General features: G+C 43.2%; 2 protein-coding genes across 6 annotated transcripts in view; one reads left to right on the top strand and one right to left on the bottom strand.

The window, feature by feature from the left end:
• The window catches only part of RAPH1 (Ras association (RalGDS/AF-6) and pleckstrin homology domains 1), a 76766-nt gene extending 63438 nt beyond the window's left edge, over positions 1-13328 (bottom strand). For all 5 annotated transcript variants that reach the window (XM_083471991.1, XM_083471992.1, XM_083471993.1 and 2 more), the window contains exon 1: positions 12909-13328. The gene's annotated coding sequence lies outside the window, so the exon portion shown is untranslated. The remainder of the gene's footprint in view (positions 1-12908) is intronic.
• CD28 (CD28 molecule) overlaps positions 1-17090 on the top strand; it is a 167720-nt gene that overhangs the window by 54905 nt on the left and 95725 nt on the right. The window lies entirely within an intron of this gene.

Genomic DNA, 17090 nt, shown 5'->3' with positions numbered 1-17090 from the left:
ATGGTTGGACAGGATCTGGTCTGTGGCACTCTCGGAAAAGCTCACTTACCATAACAGACTGGTCCACAACACTTCAAAACAGGATTGTTTTGAATCAATTTGGTTTCTGTTTTTATGTTGTGTTAACAGAAAGTCAACTGTCAGGTCCCCAGGACTAATTCTTCCACATGATAAGCTTAAAACAATAAGCTGCCATCTACTTGCTCATATTAATCATTCCCTCTACATCATCTTGTATTCAATTACAGAAAATGTGTATTCTGCTTTTCTCTCTGTGTTGCTTTTTTACTTTTTTATCACTCTGACTACTTATTTTTTATATTACTCTTGAACTGTATATGTTCAATAAAAACATTAGGGTGAAAATTATATACTTCCCAATTAAAAGGTAAAAATAAAGTACCCCTGGACAGTTAAGTCCAGTCAAAGGCGACTATGGAGTTGTGGCGCTCATTTCACTTTCAGGCCAAGGGAGCCAGAGTTTGTCCACAGACAGTTTTCCGGATCATGTGGCCAGCATGACTAAACCACTTATGGTGCAATAGAACACGGTGATGGAAACCAGAGCGCAGAGAAACATCATTTACCTTCCCGCTGCAGAAGTACCTATTTATCTACTTGCACTGGTGTGCTTTCGAACTGCTAGGTTGGCAGGAGCTGGGGCAGAGCAACAGGAGCTCACCCCATTGCAGGGATTTGAACCACCGACCTTCTGATCAGCAAGCCCAAGAGGCTCAGTGGTTTAGACCACAGGACTACCCGCATCCCTACTGCTCAACTACAAAGGTGTCAACTAAGAGGTTAACAGTAAAAATTAAAACCATAATATATAAAAGGGAGACATAAACATGAAATAAAAAATGGCTACTGGCCAGTATAAAAATGTAATAAGAAAGTAAGTAAATGGCTTGTGCACCATACACTAAAAGATTATCGTCCTAACTACAGGTCTCTGTGGTCTCTAAGAATGACTGAGAAGAACGCTCTCCTGACTGACAACGTCATCTGTGTGCCAAATGCAAACAAAGAAATGCACTGAGCTACTTTGATGACTGCTTCACATCTAAACTTCCTCAAGATATTTTGAGCCGTAGATGACAGTCAATAAAAGTATCTACTTGTCAAGAGTACATAATTTGCAATAGAGAGTCTAATGTTGTGTGAACCCAGCAACTACTGACATAATTGTTGTATGTGCTCTCTGCCATAATTGGAACTAAAGTAGTTTATCCTTAGAATGAATGGCTTAGAGACTGGAGTGTTTCAACAAAAGACAGATCTCGACAGAAATTTCTCACTCTGGATCAACCAGCATATCCACATTTTATTTAAATTAAAGACAGCTGGAAGGTTTTATGAAGCAAGGATAAAAATAGGCATCTATCCAGTTGACAGAGGGATACCCCTGCCAAACTGTTTCCCTTGTGAAACAATCAGCTGCTTGGCGGTACGTGATCCATTCTCAAGAAAATGTAAAAAAAGGTTATGGAAAATGCATCTTGCATACAAGTGCCAAAATGAAGCAAACTCCCTAAACTAGTTAAATATCTCATTTTATATAAAACTAAATTATATATGCCTGAGGAGAGAGAAGGATTGTACTATGTTTAGCGCAATCAACCAGGATGTAGGATTAATAGCTTTTATTGCAATGTTTTTAGAAAAGGTGGAGGGTAAAGAGTAATAATTAGATCCTTGTATCTCATCTATTTGTAACAGAAAGAGAGAACATGCATTAATACATAGGCAAAGCCACTTGATTTAAGAACAACTTTTCAAAAGCAAAATTTTTCGGAGTGCCCTTTCCTGTTTCTCTGCATCCAATTATGATGCTTTGAACTTCATATTTTGAAGTGTTATTACATCTTATAGTCAAACACCATTAAAAGGTAAGCAGGATGATTCTGGTTAGGACAGGACAGACAAGACAGCTTTCACACTCACGCGCCCCTGTCCTCCCAGTGCAAATGGCTTAGATTTTTATGAGAAGTCAAACACTTCAGCAACAGTACAGTCGCACCTCGTTTTGAGTCCGTCCCGTTTAGGGTCCATTTCGTCAAACGTCTACCGGAACAGGTTACTTCCGGGTTTGCCGCTCACACACGTGCAGAAGCTCTAAATTGCACTTTGCGCATGCACAGAGTGGTGCTTTGTTGAGCATCCCTTTTGTCGAGCGTCCAGGGCTCTGGAATGGATCCCAGATGCAAAAGGAGGTATGACTGTATGCGCAGCATGTGCAAGGTTGTAAATGGAAGCAGTTCAAGACTAACAAGAGGAGATATAGTAAGATAAGGGGATTTCCTTAGATTTATTTGAATCAGACGGTCTATGGGCCAAGAGTAGCTTTCACCACAACAAAACAAAACAAAACCACTCCATAGTGACGTAGAGAAAAACCTGAAAATACAAAATACTAAAACCTAAGCAGAAAAATAATAAAACAATGTGACAAACATGAAATAAAAGTCATAGAAGTGTTTTGCTATTATTGCCATAATGCTGAATCCTTCCTTGAAGCAGATAATGATGACCACAACTTCTAGGATTAGTCAAAATGTTTGAGAAAACACTGTACAGTACTGTACTTTATCCTTGTGGATTTCTGAATGGTAGCGACACATAGTATTCTCATGGAATCAAGTTCTCTTTCATTTTCATCTACAGTATAACTTCCTGCCCCGCCAACACAGAATATGTTGCATGTGAATTGCCATTTTGTTGCTCCACTTGAGTCATTTATTTTGGTTTCCTCCCTGCTCCCCCCCCCCCCACTAAGGTTGCTCCCGCCCCAGTAAAAGCTATTCATTAATGACAGCCATAGTCTCTCATAATTTTACTAGGGCCATAGGTTCTATTTGTTTTGTAGCCTACTTCAATCCTTCAGAATTGAACCAGCCCTCCTACTTTAAGGCTCATGTAAACAAGAGGAACTGTAGTGAGAGATGAGGAAGGGTGTGTGGCATTTGAGACAAGAATTGTTACCTTAGTAAAGAAGTGATCAATCACTGATCAATGTTAGGAAGCAGACAGACTTGCTCATAAAGTTCTATTCATCTTACAGACACAGTAACATATATTGGCATGGGAGTGGGAAGAAGGGAACTGTAGAACAAGAGAGGAGGATAGGAATGAGGGCGTCCTGGGTGCAAGGGAGAGTTGTGAAAAGGAGGAGGCAGAGAAAAGGGGACTGAATTTTATAAGGGTGTCTGCACAAAGGGGGCTGCATATAGGAGAGAGGATCAGGCATGGAAATAGTGGGGAACTGTGTGCAAGGGAAAGTTGAGAAAAGGACGACTTTTTACAAGAGTAATTGCCACCTGAACTTTTCCCTTGGTGAGCACCTGAGCAACAAACTGAAACTAACCTTGCTCCTGGAACCACCACCGTCACGTGCATATCCACCCAAGCACAGCACTGTGTTTAGCTTAGACACATCATGGCTGGGCTAAGGAAACTTTTCAGCTCAAAGGCTGCATTCCCCTCTGGGCAACTTTCCAGAGCCCACATGCCAGCGGTGGGTGGGACAAGAGACAAAAGTGAGTGGAGCAATCAACATGAATTTTAACTTTATGCAGTAGGCTAGTTTCTACACAGATCCCCGCAAGGGACACCTACGTATTCCTGCATTGAGGGGGTTGGACTATATGAACCTCAGGGTCCCTTCCAACTCTACGATTCTATGAGTCTGTAGCATGTCTATGCTGAATTTTTTTGTACTTGTATTGCTTCTTTTATATGTTATATTGTATTACACTGCATTACAATTTGAATTCTATGGAATGCAAATTGCAATACATACATTAGAAGAAACAAAAAAGCAATAAAAATGCAATTAAAAATCATAACAGCATCTAGCACAGTGCACTGCAACTGCTACAATAGGCAAAAAAATCATTAAATGGTCCACCGAGACCATCAGCGATTTTCAAGTGGTCCACAAACGGAAAAGGTTTGGGAAACTGCATTATGCCATAAAAGCAATTCACTTTTAAAGTTAAAAAAAACCAACAGCTTTTAAAACAGTGCAGGATGGTCTTCTAGTGAGAATGTTTTTTTGTGTGTGTTAATAGGCATAATAAAATGTGTACTTAAAGTAAAAAGAAAAAACTGAAAAATGTGACCCAGATAGTTTAATGGTTCTGTGGTTCTCATTCATCATTTTAAAAACATCTCTGACCTAGTTTTATGTTTCTAATATTTGATATGCTTTTGCCAAAGAAACCAGATTACAATCTTTTTTTACACAAAGACAGTGCAACTGTTTGGAATGCTGAGCCATTACTAGGTAATGCTAGCACCCAACATCCTATAGTCCCAGAAGGGATAAACTATAGACTACACCCACAGCAGTCATATACACAACATTTTAAGAAAAATACAAAGGCCCTTGTTCACACATACTAAGATGCTGTTTGTTTAACAAAGCACCACTGAACAACAAGCAGTCCCACAGGTGATCAAACAAACCATGGCTTTTTTCTCAAAAGCTTGATTTGTTTTCCAGTTGATTGTGCTTTGTAGCTAGATTGCACACCAGGGTTGGGATGGGCAAACAAACCATTGCTATGGAAGAGTGCCAGGTTTACATGTAATACCAAACCATAGGTAAAATAAACCAAATTAATAAACCAACAAAAAGCATGGCTTCAGATTGTGGGTTTTAGCGTGTCCATATTTATGTAGCTCAGCAGGGTTTGGGTAATCAAAAAACTATGGTGTTAGAAACTCAGGTATATAAGCTAATCACCAAATGGGACCTTAAACCTGGGTTACAGTTGCCACAGCGGTATTTCTAGGGACCACCACCCCCAGATATTATCATAATCATCATTTCTATACCACTTTATGTTTTAAAGAAAAAAAAATCTCAAAGTTCAAATTAAAACATCAAATAAAACAACTCAAAATAAAACATATTTTTCATAATTTTTTCATTTCAAGGAAAATATTTCAGATCCTTCTCTGTGACATTTTGCTTTTCCCATGTTTATTTACCTATTTAATTTATACAGCTGCCCCATAGCAGAAGTACTCTAGGAAGTCAGTGTGGTGTAGTGGTTAGAGTGTCAGATAATGACCTGGGAGGCCAGAGTTCAAATCCCCACTCAGTCATGAAGCTCAGTGGGTGACCTTGGGCCAGTCACAGCGTCTTAGTCTGCCTCGCAGGGTCACTGTAGGGATTAACTGAGGAGGGGGTGAGCCATGTACTCTTTGGAGAAAAAGGTGGGATATAAATGCAAAAAAAGGGACCCAGGTGGCGCTATGGGTTAAACCACAGAGCCTAGGACTAAATCAGAAGGTCGGCGGTTCGAATCCCCGCGATGGGGTGAGCTCCCGTTGCTCGGTCCCTGCTCCTGCCAACCTAGCAGTTCGAAAGCACCTCAAAGTGCAAGTAGATAAATAGGTACCGCTCCAGCGGGAAGGTAAATGGCGTTTCCATGCGCTGCTCTGGTTCACCAGAAGTAGCTTTGTCATGCTGGCCACATGACCCGGAAGCTGTGCGCCGGCTCCCTCGGCCAATAAAGCGAGATGAGCGCCACAACCCCAGAGTCAACCACGACTGCACCTAATGGTCAGGGGTCCCTTTATCTTTACTAAATGCAATAAATAAGCTCTTCTGCTTACCAGCTTAAGAAAGCTGGAGGGGCCAACCAGAGATGTCATTTGCCAACCTGGCATTCCAGAGATCTCCACGTGGTCACAGTTGGAACTGTGCCAGTCACAAAACGTGTCTGACGCCTAACAATTACTGTATAATGCTTGCAGGATACCAGCAATGGTTTTCCTACTGGATATAAGGATGAAATATAAGTCTGGAAGGGCAAGCTTGATTTTTAAAAAATATAGAACTAGTGATATTGTCACATATGAGTCCAGAGCATGTACTAAACACACACACTCAAATGATGGACTAGCTTCCCCCACACCTACAGAAGTCCTAGATTTTTCTTCTTCAAATAAGCCTAGGTTCTTTCAAAGGAGAGGAGATGACATATGTTAGAAACTGAGAGGAGGTACAAACATGTAGCCTCAATATAAATGGTGAACAAATTGTAGAACAGGAGAGGGGAGAAATGAAGCTTGGAAAGAAAGAAAAAGGCTATTAGCACAATCCTTGCTACACACAAGATGGCCGGAGGAGTCACATGCCCCTGGTTCCAATCAGCCCTATTTGCTAACATGTTTTCCAAATGAACACTATCTGCATAGCTCATTTCCACCATAATGTTTGTGTAATGGAAATGGCAGGGGATAAGTCTGAAAAATAACAAATCTGCAAAATATTTGACACAGTATCCCAGGGCTGCACCAAATGAAGAACCTATACAACAAGGAGAAAGGCTGGGAAAAGAGTGATAAATGGAATGAAAAAAGTGTTAAAAGTAGTGTGGCTAGACAAAGATGAAAACTACAGAAATTTGGTCTGCCTCATACATACAGAAATTATCAATGACGGTATAAGGGTGTAACTCATGAGGAAACCAAGCTAGAGTCACAAGAGTAAGATAATGAAACATATATCTGATGACAGAAAGAAGTTCTGTAAAATAACTTTGGTTCCTCATAATAGATCAAATGGTTTTAAGATACCACTAGAAAAGAAACAAACTACATCTTAAACAATAATACACTGATTATGACATCAGCTTTTGTGGACCGCAGTCCACTTAATCAGATGCACTGAGTGTAATACAACCATATTATCCATACATGCATATGGAAGGAAGTGGAGTTACAGGGGAAGTGAAATGCAAAAATACAGTGACCAAAATGGCAGTTTTGGGGAATAACAAAAACACTCTGGGCATTGGTAAATTAATCCTCATTTGGTGGACACAGATCTGTAATTTGAATTCAAGCCACAGGTTACAAAACTGTATTGCCTGACAAAATATGATTTCACGCTGGAGTTTCCCTATGAAGTTTCCTTGTTCTAATGATAGCCACCTTAAAGTCTGCTGAATAAAGTCTTCTATTATGTCTTCCTACTGGTTTCTGCATATTGCCATTTCTGATATCATGTTTGTCTGCTTATTCTTTAATACAGAGATTGATCAATTGTAGGATGCAGAAGGGCATTGCTGGCAGACGATGGCATTTAATATCAAAAAATTTATAAAATCTTTACCTTAATTTTTTTAAAAAAATTAAGTGATGTACGAAACAATATAAAAAAACAAGCAACATATCACATAAGGAAAGGAGAAGGTAAATGAACCCATGATAATGTGGCTGACATTATCAGACTCTATAACAGTGCTGCCTGGGTAGATATGGGGACAAAGCTGGCATGTGGTTTTTTGCAGTGTCTGGTTCTTGCATTTATGGCTTTCTTTACCTGGCCTCCTATTGCTGGTTTGTAACTGTACTGGTCTATTACCCAAGGTCTGCAAGATGGGAGTGTCATAAGAACAAGCCATGGCAACATTTTCTGGGCCTCTACAAATGTAAACCAACCAATATATCTACATACCAAAAAAAACATGGAGTGTTTTGAAAATATGCCATATGCAGAAATCAACAAGCATCCAAAATATTGTTCCCAAAGCATGATCCAATCACATTCCTCTTTCACAATAGGGAATAACCTTCCTGAAGATATTATCATAATTAATGATGGAGACAATGGAAGATAAAATCTTTCCAGTTTTCAAATCAGGGATTTATCAAACTCCAGATACCCAGAGGAAATAGCAAAACTAACTAAAGCCAGGACAGGTTAACAAAAAACAAAAACAAAAACTAGGGCTGAGTTTATACACAGCTGCTGATAAAAATGAGTAGTGAAAATAATCCAAAAGGTTTTCATTTAGCATTAAAAACGGTAAAATAAATGGTATGAGTTGGATGTGTCTGACCCTGAACCCTGACATATCAATGGGCATCAAGTCCCTAAAACCAAATGGTGGTGTGCCTCTAGAATATTAAAAAGCAATAAAGTAAGCACAAATAATATCATTTAAGAGTGTTTTATACACAGGCAACCCCCCCCCAACCCCCATTCCAGCCTCTTTGAGGTCGAAAAGGACTCATGTGTCAGCAGATGCACGTCAATCGAATGCACACAGAATGGTTGCTGCCCACATATGGGGGCGGGGGCGGGAATGGAGGAGACAATGGAAAATAAACTATTTCCAGTTCTCAAATCAGGGATTTATCAAACTTTATCAGGTCTGTTGTACAAATGTTCCAGGGAAGATCTGGTGCTGGAGGGAAGGAGAGAGATAAAGGATATATGCTTGCCATATTTGTCTTATACAGATTCCAGTTACTAGTCTTGTTCTTTGAGGAAGAATTGCCTCAACCTTGTTTGTACGTACCTGTTGCTAGCTGGTTCCCTCACCTCCCTGCATCCCTGCTCTGAAGCTTAACTTCCTCTTGGTGGGGGGAGGGGACTTCTCATTGGGTCCCAGTTCAAAATAGGGAAAAGGTCCAAAATTTCTCAAAGAGGTGACAGTGTACGGCAACCCCACCTGCAGTGGAAACAGCAGCCACCAGGACAAGAGTTGATGGTGCAGGTCAATGAGGAGTCTGGGTTCCAGCTGTGGCTGAAATAAAACACACTTCCTTTTTCAAAGTGGAGAGTAAGACAACTAGGAGAAGTGGTGCCAGAAGGCAATGCCTTGGAGGGTGGTGGAGGGAAGAGTTCCCAGCCAAGGAACAGCTGCAAGAGCGGCCTGGTTTTTGTCTCCAAGTCTAACATACCAGCTCGGTGCCTCCTCCGCAATAGTAGTATACCTACGGGACCGCCTCTCCCAGTATGCCCCACAGAGGACCTTAAGGTCCATACATAGTAACACCCTAGGGAAGTTAGATTAGCCTCAACCAGAGCCAGGGCCTTTTCAACACTGGCTCTGGCCTGGTGGAACGCTCTGTCTCATGAGACCAGGGCCCTGCAGGATCTGATTTCTTTCCGCAGGGCCTGTAAGACAGAGTTGTTCCGCCTGGCCTTTAGCTTGGAATCAACTTGATCCCCTCCCCTCTTTCCTTTTTCTTTCTGTGATGGAACTCCTATTTGGGGACTTCCCTGGCTTTTTTCTGGCCCATGTAGGACCAGACTGGATAGTTGGCCTCGGTGAAGACTTGACGTTTTCATCCCTAAAAAAGTTTTTTATTTGAGCTCCTACTGAAATGAGGCTGCATTTCAATGTTTTAATGTTGTATTTTAATCTTGTTTTTAAGTTGTATTTCAATCAATTGTTTTTATCTGGTATCAGCTGCCCTGAGCCCGGTCTTGGCTGGGGAGGGCAGGGTATAAATAAAATTTCTTCTTCTCCTTCTTCTTTCCTAAGTGTGGCCACCCCTGGGACTCACTGCTAGAGCTGATCCCAGTAATTGTGCATGCTACTTCTCTGCCAAGGGCACTGCAAAAGCCAACCCCTTCACCACCACTTGGTGGGACTCTGCATAGCTATTTGCTATGGAATTGTTCCAGGTTTCCCTGAGCATAGTTTCACCTGTGATGCTGTCCTGAGCCTCCCTGCAACAACCTGATAATACTACCCTTAAACATGCATCTCGTGCCTAAAACATTCTAATAAGTGGTATCGCTGGTTACGAACTCAATTCGTTCCGGAGGTCCGTTCTTAACCAGAGGTACCACTTTAGCTAATGGGGCTTCCCGCTGCTGATGCGCCACCAGTGTGCGATTTCTGTTCTCATCCTGAGGTAAAGTTCTTAACCCGAGGTACTACTTCTGGGTTAGCGGTGTTAGTAACCCGACGTGTTTGTAACCCAAGGTGTTTGTAACTCGAGGTACCACTGTAAATGTATAACAACAGAGAAAGGATTTTTAAAAACCCACATACAATAGAATTGCCATAACGTTTAAATGCATTACTGTTTGATAAATTAACAAAGTGAAATCAACAAACAGATGCAACCTCATATGAATATTTTAGATTTCAGAAGAGTTTACTGTATTTGCAGATTGATCCTCAATGTGTTCAATAGGAATTGCAGTTTACTCCAAGTATGAATAAGATTACAATCCCAGTTGTGGTCTCCCTCAGCATTATTTCCTACTCACATGCACTTTCCCCAAACTGTCTCCTTAAAATTGCTTGTTCCTGGAATACCGTTGTATTCTGGAATGCAGTGCAACATACAGAGAAGGACTACATACCAAGTGAGGCATGGCAAAACAACTAGATCTATATTCTGTACACATAACCGTAAGAGAAACTGGCACATTAACAGCCCGCACTGTCAAATTTAGTCACTGGAGAAAGACACTGAGACGCTGGAATCTGATTCAGCATTTTTCCAGATCCTTACACTTCTCCGCCCCTTCACTTACAAGGGTTGCTTCAGTAAGCAGAGGGCTATAATTTAACAGGCTACACAAAAGTGGCAAAACTGTTCAAATATGATATGTACCTGCATTTCTACACATATATTTGGTTTCAGGAAACTGAATCTTAGAGGGAGAAAGACAAGTTTTTTTCCAAAAGAGTAACCATAAAAATTAATTTGAATTAAACCAGAGAAAACTATGATAAGCCAGCTAATAGCCTTTCAGATATAAAATATATTCATCTCGCACTACTTTAGTGTTATCAGAATGGTAGCTTCCACCTCTTGTAAAAGGCAGGACCCTTGTAAAATATCTGCTTCTGGAACACTTCAAAAGTCCAAAGACAACCTCTTCTTGTGTCATTGATACCTGCTAAGCATCCATTATTTCTTTCACATCTCTGCAGCCTTATTGTTTTTCTTGTTGTATATGTTTTCTTGGAACATGTATATATTCCCCACTACGATTCTTCTGTCTCCTTTACAGATTATCCCTTTCCACCTTTCAGTGCCACATTGTCCTTCCCAGAATTCACATGACTACTGAGCTCTAAACTACATTTTTTATAAACCACCCAGAAGACTTTGGTTGATGGGAAATCTAGAAATCTACTGAGTGAACTTTCAGATACATCAGATGCATCACACTAAACTTGCCTTTGTTAACAACTGTGTGGGGTCTGGGGGGGTTATTTGTTTTTACAATCAAGCAGTATAGAATTTTTATGAAATAACGAAAATAAAAGATAGATTTCTTACAACTGCTGGTATTATGCGGATCTGTAACAGTGCTAGTTCAAGCAGGCACTTTCATTACCATTTCTGCCTTATCTTAAGTTGTGCTCCTTTTTGCACAAGAGGCCAGTATACATTATTGCAAAAACGGCAATTACTGGGAACAAACATGATCAAACAGTTCTCTACAACAAAAAACATTTCTCCTACTTCATCCTTCCCATTTCACCAATAATCCTCACCATGCACTAGAAACCTCTCCTCATCCTAATGGTAGCCACCAGCTGTGCCGGCAGGATTCTTCAACACCATGCCAACCCCACTATTCTCTGTACAGCTATGCGAACACATTCTGAAAGGAAACATTTATTTCACGCCAATCCATGCTTGCAACCCCTTTGCCCTCAAGTTCTTAATTTGCGAGGCTTTCGCAAGAATTATTCCACACAGATTTGCATATCCTTGCAAGAGAGGCGCTATGTTGGTCTGCCAGCTCCACAGGGCGGAGTCCCCCCCCCCCCCCCGCTGGCACTGCCTGAATGCCTCAGTCCTGAGCAAACCCTTCCTCTGACAGCCTCCAAGTCCGTTCTGAAAGCTCGGCTAAGTGCTATTGCTTTCCTATTTTTACGTTCAAATCTCTGCCTATTTGACAGCAATCCTCGGGAATGCCGCTGGGAGAGATTTCAGATTTTTGGGGGGCGGGGGAGAGGGGAGCTAACCAGAGTACTAGACCAACCCCTCTCTCTCCAGCGCACAGCCTGCGCTTAACAGATTCCAGAAGGAAGGAGGGGTGTAAGGGTGGAGGCTGGATCCACAAGCAGTTGGGTATAGCAACAGACAGAGAAGGGATGTACTGTAATGCTGTTTTCTGCTGCAAGCCCATCCCTCCTCTCTCGCATGCAGGCTGGAGGAAAAGGGGACTGGCTCGCTGGGTTGCTTGCTCCGTGAAGACCTTTCCTGCATGCAGAAATGCGCTGTACATAAATATACCCAAGTCGTGCACCCCCCCATAATAATTCAGAAAAGACCCTGCTGCACCCATTCTCCCAATGAAAACACACACACACACACACACACACACACACAGATATGGATATATAGCTATATAGATGTGAGTATAGATATAGATATAGATATATAGATATGGATATATAGCTATACAGATGTGGATATAGTGGATATAGATATGGATATATAGCTATATAGATGTGGATATAGATATGGATATATAGCTATATAGATGTGGATATATAGCTATATAGAAATATAGATGTGGCTACAGATATATAGATGTGGATATAGACGCAGATATGGATATAGATGCAGATATATAGATTTGGATATAGATGCAGATACAGATATATAGATCTATAGATGTGGATAGAGATATAAGTTCATCCGGGGGGTTGGGTGGGGTGAGGCAGGGTGGGGTACGTTTCGAAACATGAATCCCTCTCCCAACACTTACTTAGCTTTTTGGGGTGGGGGGGGAGAAGACATTCATACCTCTAACCGCCCCCTCCCCACGCTGCGACCCGCAAGCGGGGACAATAAAAAACGGGAGACCCTCCCCAGCGAGGGGAGGAAAAGCGCCTGGCAAAAAGGGGCGGCAGGGGGGGGGGAGGGAGGGAGAGAAAGCGGGCGGCAAAGGCCGAAGTACTGGCGGGGGGGGTCTCTCATCCTGCCCCACCCCACCGCACCCCCTTACTCACATCCCACCCCGGGGTAAGGCTCCGCCGCCTCTGCTCCTGGGGGAGGAGGCGGCGGAAGAAGAGAAGCCCCCCCCCCCACTTTCCCTCACACCCACAACGCCGGGTGTGGGGAGGAGGTTTCGGGGGGAAGGTGTGGCGGGGAGGGAAGGCGAGCGGGGCTCTCACCGTGGCGGCGGCTGTTGCTCCTGCTGGACACCCGGCGGCGGCGGCTGCTGCTCCTCCTCCTTTTCCCTCAGCGCCCTGGCTGGGCTTGGCTGCCTCCTCCGCCCGCCCGCGGAAACCCCTCAAGCCAAGGCTGACGAGATTCCTTCCTTCCTCCGACGCCTCACAATCTTCCTCTCCCTCACACAAGCCACACCGCGAGCAGCTCCGCGCAGCCGGCCGGGCTCCCTCCTCCTCCTCCTCCTCCTCCTCCTCCGCCCCGCTTCTCCTCCTTCTCCTCCACCTTCTCCTTCTTCTCCCCTCAGTCAGCTCACTTCCGGCGCGCAGGCCTCGCCGCGCCTCCCCGCCTTTCTCCTCCTCCGGCGGCGGCGGCGGCTGCTGCTGCGGGAGCGGCAAGGAGATGCCTCTCGCCCGGCTCCGCTCCGACTGGGCCTCCCGCGCGAGGAGGAGGAGGAGGAGGAAACTAGCCTCGCCCTCCTCGCGCCCCTCCCGCCAATCCGCGGAACGAGAGCTCCTCTGAGCATGCGAAGAGTTCCCCCCCCCGCCCCTAGGAGCCAAACTCCGGGGTCCCTCCGGCCCCGCCTCCAAATACATATTCGAAGGGGCTTCGGTTTCCCCCCCCCCTTGCCATTCAAAAGGCATCATGCGATGGGTTATGTGGGAAGGGGTTTACCTACTGCCCCCCCTCCATAAAATAAGAAGAAGAAGAAGAAGAAGAATTTTATTTATATCCCGCCCTCCCCAGCTGAAGCCGGGCTCAGGGCAGCTAACAACAATAAAATAATACAACATTCTAAAATCAGTTCATTATAAAATTAATTCAAATCAAATTTTGTCAGGCTGTGCCCTGGCCAAATAATAATAATAATTTATACCCTGGTTTCCAGAATATGTGCAGATGATGAAAGGTCTGGAAACCAAACTTTATGAGGAATAAAAAATTTAAAAAATTGTCCAGTAGCACCTTAGAGACCCAACTAAGTTTGTTCTGGTTATAAGCTTTTGTGTGCATGCACACTTCTTCAGATGCCAAATTATAAGGAAGAGTTGAGGAAGTTTGGTATAATAATAATAATTTATTATTTGTACCCTGCCCATCTGGCTAGGTTTCCCCAGCCACTCTGGGCGGTTTCCACAAAGACTAGAAATACATTAAGATGTCACACACTAAAAACTTCCCTGAACAGGGCTGCCTTAAGATGTCTTCTGAATATCAGGTAGTTGTTTATCTCTTTGACATCTGATGGGAGGGCGTTCCACAGGGCGGTATCTTTAACTTGGATAATAATAATAATAATAATAATAATAATAATAATAATAATAATAATAATAATAATTATACCCAGCCCATCTGGCTGGGTTTTCCCAGTCACTTTGGGCAGCTTACGGCACATAAAAAAATGGAAAAACGTTAGACGTTAAAAATTTCCCAATATGGGGTTGCCTTCAGATGTCTTCTAAAAGTCAGGTAGTCTTGACCATGGGTAGGCAAACTAAGGCCTGGGGGCCGGATCTGGCCCAATCGCCTTCTAAATCTGGCCCCTGGATGGTCCGGGAATTAGTGTGTTTTTACATGAGTAGAATGTGTCCTTTTATTTAAAATGCATCTCTGCGTTATTTGTGGGGCATAGGAATTTATTCTTTTTTTTATTTCAAAATATAGTCCTGCCCCGACATGGTCTGAGGGACGGTGGGCTGACGCCCTACTGGAAAAGTTTGCTGACCCCTGGTCTTGATGTCTGATGGAAGGGCGTTCCATAGGCCGCTGATATTTTATTTAATTGGTTCATCAATTTTGGTTGGGACCCAAGCGAGGTTCTGGTCATGGAGTCGTCGGCTCGGAAAGGACCATGAGGCTCGTCTGGTCTGACAACCCCCCAAAAAAGGAATCCTTCTGCCCAATGTTGGGCTCCGACTTACAACCCTGAGATTTAAGATCATGCACCTCGTGCTTGCCGGCTGAGCTGAGGTTCTTTGCCAAGGCATGAAGAACCCTTTGCACAAATATAAGATGGGTTGCCGGTTGGCCGAGGTGGTAATCTTTCATAATGTGGCTCCTTGTGCGAGGCCAGAATTTGGTGCCCCCCAAGGAATCTTCTGGGACGCGGGTGGCGCTGTGGGTTAAACCACAGAGCCTAGGACTTGCCGATCAGAAGGTCGGTGGTTCGAATCCCCGCGATGGGGTAAGCTCCTGTTGCTCAGTCCTAGCTCCTGCCCACCTAGCAGTTCGAAAGCACGTCAAAGTGCAAGTAGATAAATAGGTACCACTCCAGCGGGAAGGTAAACGGTGTTTTTGTGCGCTGCTCTGATTCGCCAGAAGCAGCTAAGTCATGCTGGCCACATGACCCGGAAGCTGTACGCCGGCTCCCTCGGCCAATAAAGCGAGATGAGCGCCGCAGCCCCAGAGTCGGTCACGACTGGACCTAATGGTCAGGGGTCCCTTTACCTTTTAAGGAATCTTCTCCATTACAGATCTTCTCAATGTTGTACCCACCCTCTCCCCTTGGCACCCTGTCATGGGGGGCCTCCTGCAACACCCTAAATATGTTGCTTCAGTCCTTTTCAGCATATGTGGTGGTCTTGTAGTAAGGTTAAAGCTTACTGGGAAATGGTATACAGTAATACCTCTGCCAACGTCCACTTCGTCTAGCATCCGCTTCGGCGAACGTACGCAGCAAACCCATAAGTACCAGAACGGGTTACTTCCAGGTTTGCTGCTAGCACATGTGCAGCAGTGCTAAATCGCGCTTCATGCATGCGCAGAAACACAAACCACTCTGCAAAACAAGGCACAGTGGTACCTCAGGTTAAGTACTTAATTTGTTCCGGAGGTCTGTTCTTAACCTGAAACTGTTCTTAACCTGAAGCACCACTTTAGCTAATGGGGCCTCCTGCTGCCGCCGCGCCGCCAGAGCACGATTTCTGTTCTCATCTTGAAGCAAAGTTCTTAACCCGAGGTACTATTTCTGGGTTAACGGACTCTGTAACCTGAAGCGTATGTAACCTGAAGCATATGTAACCTGAGGTACCACTGTACAACTGTACTGTATAATGAATTGAAAAAGATGTTTAAAATAACGTTTGTAAAAACAACAACAACCCATAACCCTTCCTTTTGGCAATTATAGGGACAGAACTACCTAAACTGATTTGTTCATCCACTTTAAATATATACCCTTACAAAACTGCAGGTTATTACAATAATCCTGCCAATGTTCTTATCTGTTTACAGTTTGTAAATATTCCATAAACCATTTCCGTTCTTTTATAAACAGTTTGCTATCTTGATTTCTTATTTTTCCAGTAAGTTTCTCCATTTCTGCATATTCTGTTAAGTTTTTGTATCCATTCTTCTTTCATTGGGACTTCTTCTTCATTCCATTTTTGGGCAAGTAACATTTTTGCCGCTGTAGTCGCATACATGAATGTTCTGTCCCTATAATTCCCAAAATTCTCTGTTTTGCTAATACAGAGTTAACTCCAGCTTGCCCAGTGTGATTTACTGCTGGCTTGCTCCTTTCAGAAGTAGGGCTGATGACTTTAGTCTCTTGGACCTGCTACTGTTCTTGGGAGAGGGGTGTTTTTAGATGGTACTTAAAAATGTGAATATCTGGCATTGCTGTTTTAGCAGGTCCCCTGTACTTCTGTCTGAAAATCTTAACTTGATGCAGCACCTCTGATTAAGTTGGTAGTATTAATATTGTTTAATTTTTATGTCAACCTGGTGTGTAGCAGCTGTGGGGGGGGGGGAGTGATTTACAAATTAGGATCATTAGGGATTGAATTAAAATTGCCAATATCACAATGTCATCACACAAACCCATGGAATGCTGTGTACCGTTCCGGGTGCCACATCTTAAAAAAAAAAAGGATATTTTTAATAGCTGCAAGAGGTTCAGAAAATGGCAACCAAAATGATCAAGGGGTTGGAGCAGCTCCCCTATGAGGAAAGATTAGAACATTTAAAAATGCCGAGAATGCGAGGAAGCAGGGACCTGATAACAGAGATTATACACGATAGGAAGAAAGAGGGATATGGAGAAAGAGAGAAGCTTTTCTGCTCCTTCATAACACGAGAACCTGGGACCATCCAATGAAACGGAAGGTTAGAAGGTTTGGGAGAGACAAAAGGAGGTACTTTGTTGCAACATGCACAATTAAGCAATTAATGTTTTTTTTATTTTA

Source organism: Podarcis liolepis (assembly GCF_965112155.1).
Source record: "Podarcis liolepis genome assembly, chromosome: 1".
Lineage (NCBI taxonomy): Eukaryota > Metazoa > Chordata > Lepidosauria > Squamata > Lacertidae > Podarcis > Podarcis liolepis.
The sequence above is the reverse complement of the archived record's forward strand: the minus strand, read 5'-3'. Positions and strand labels throughout refer to the sequence as shown.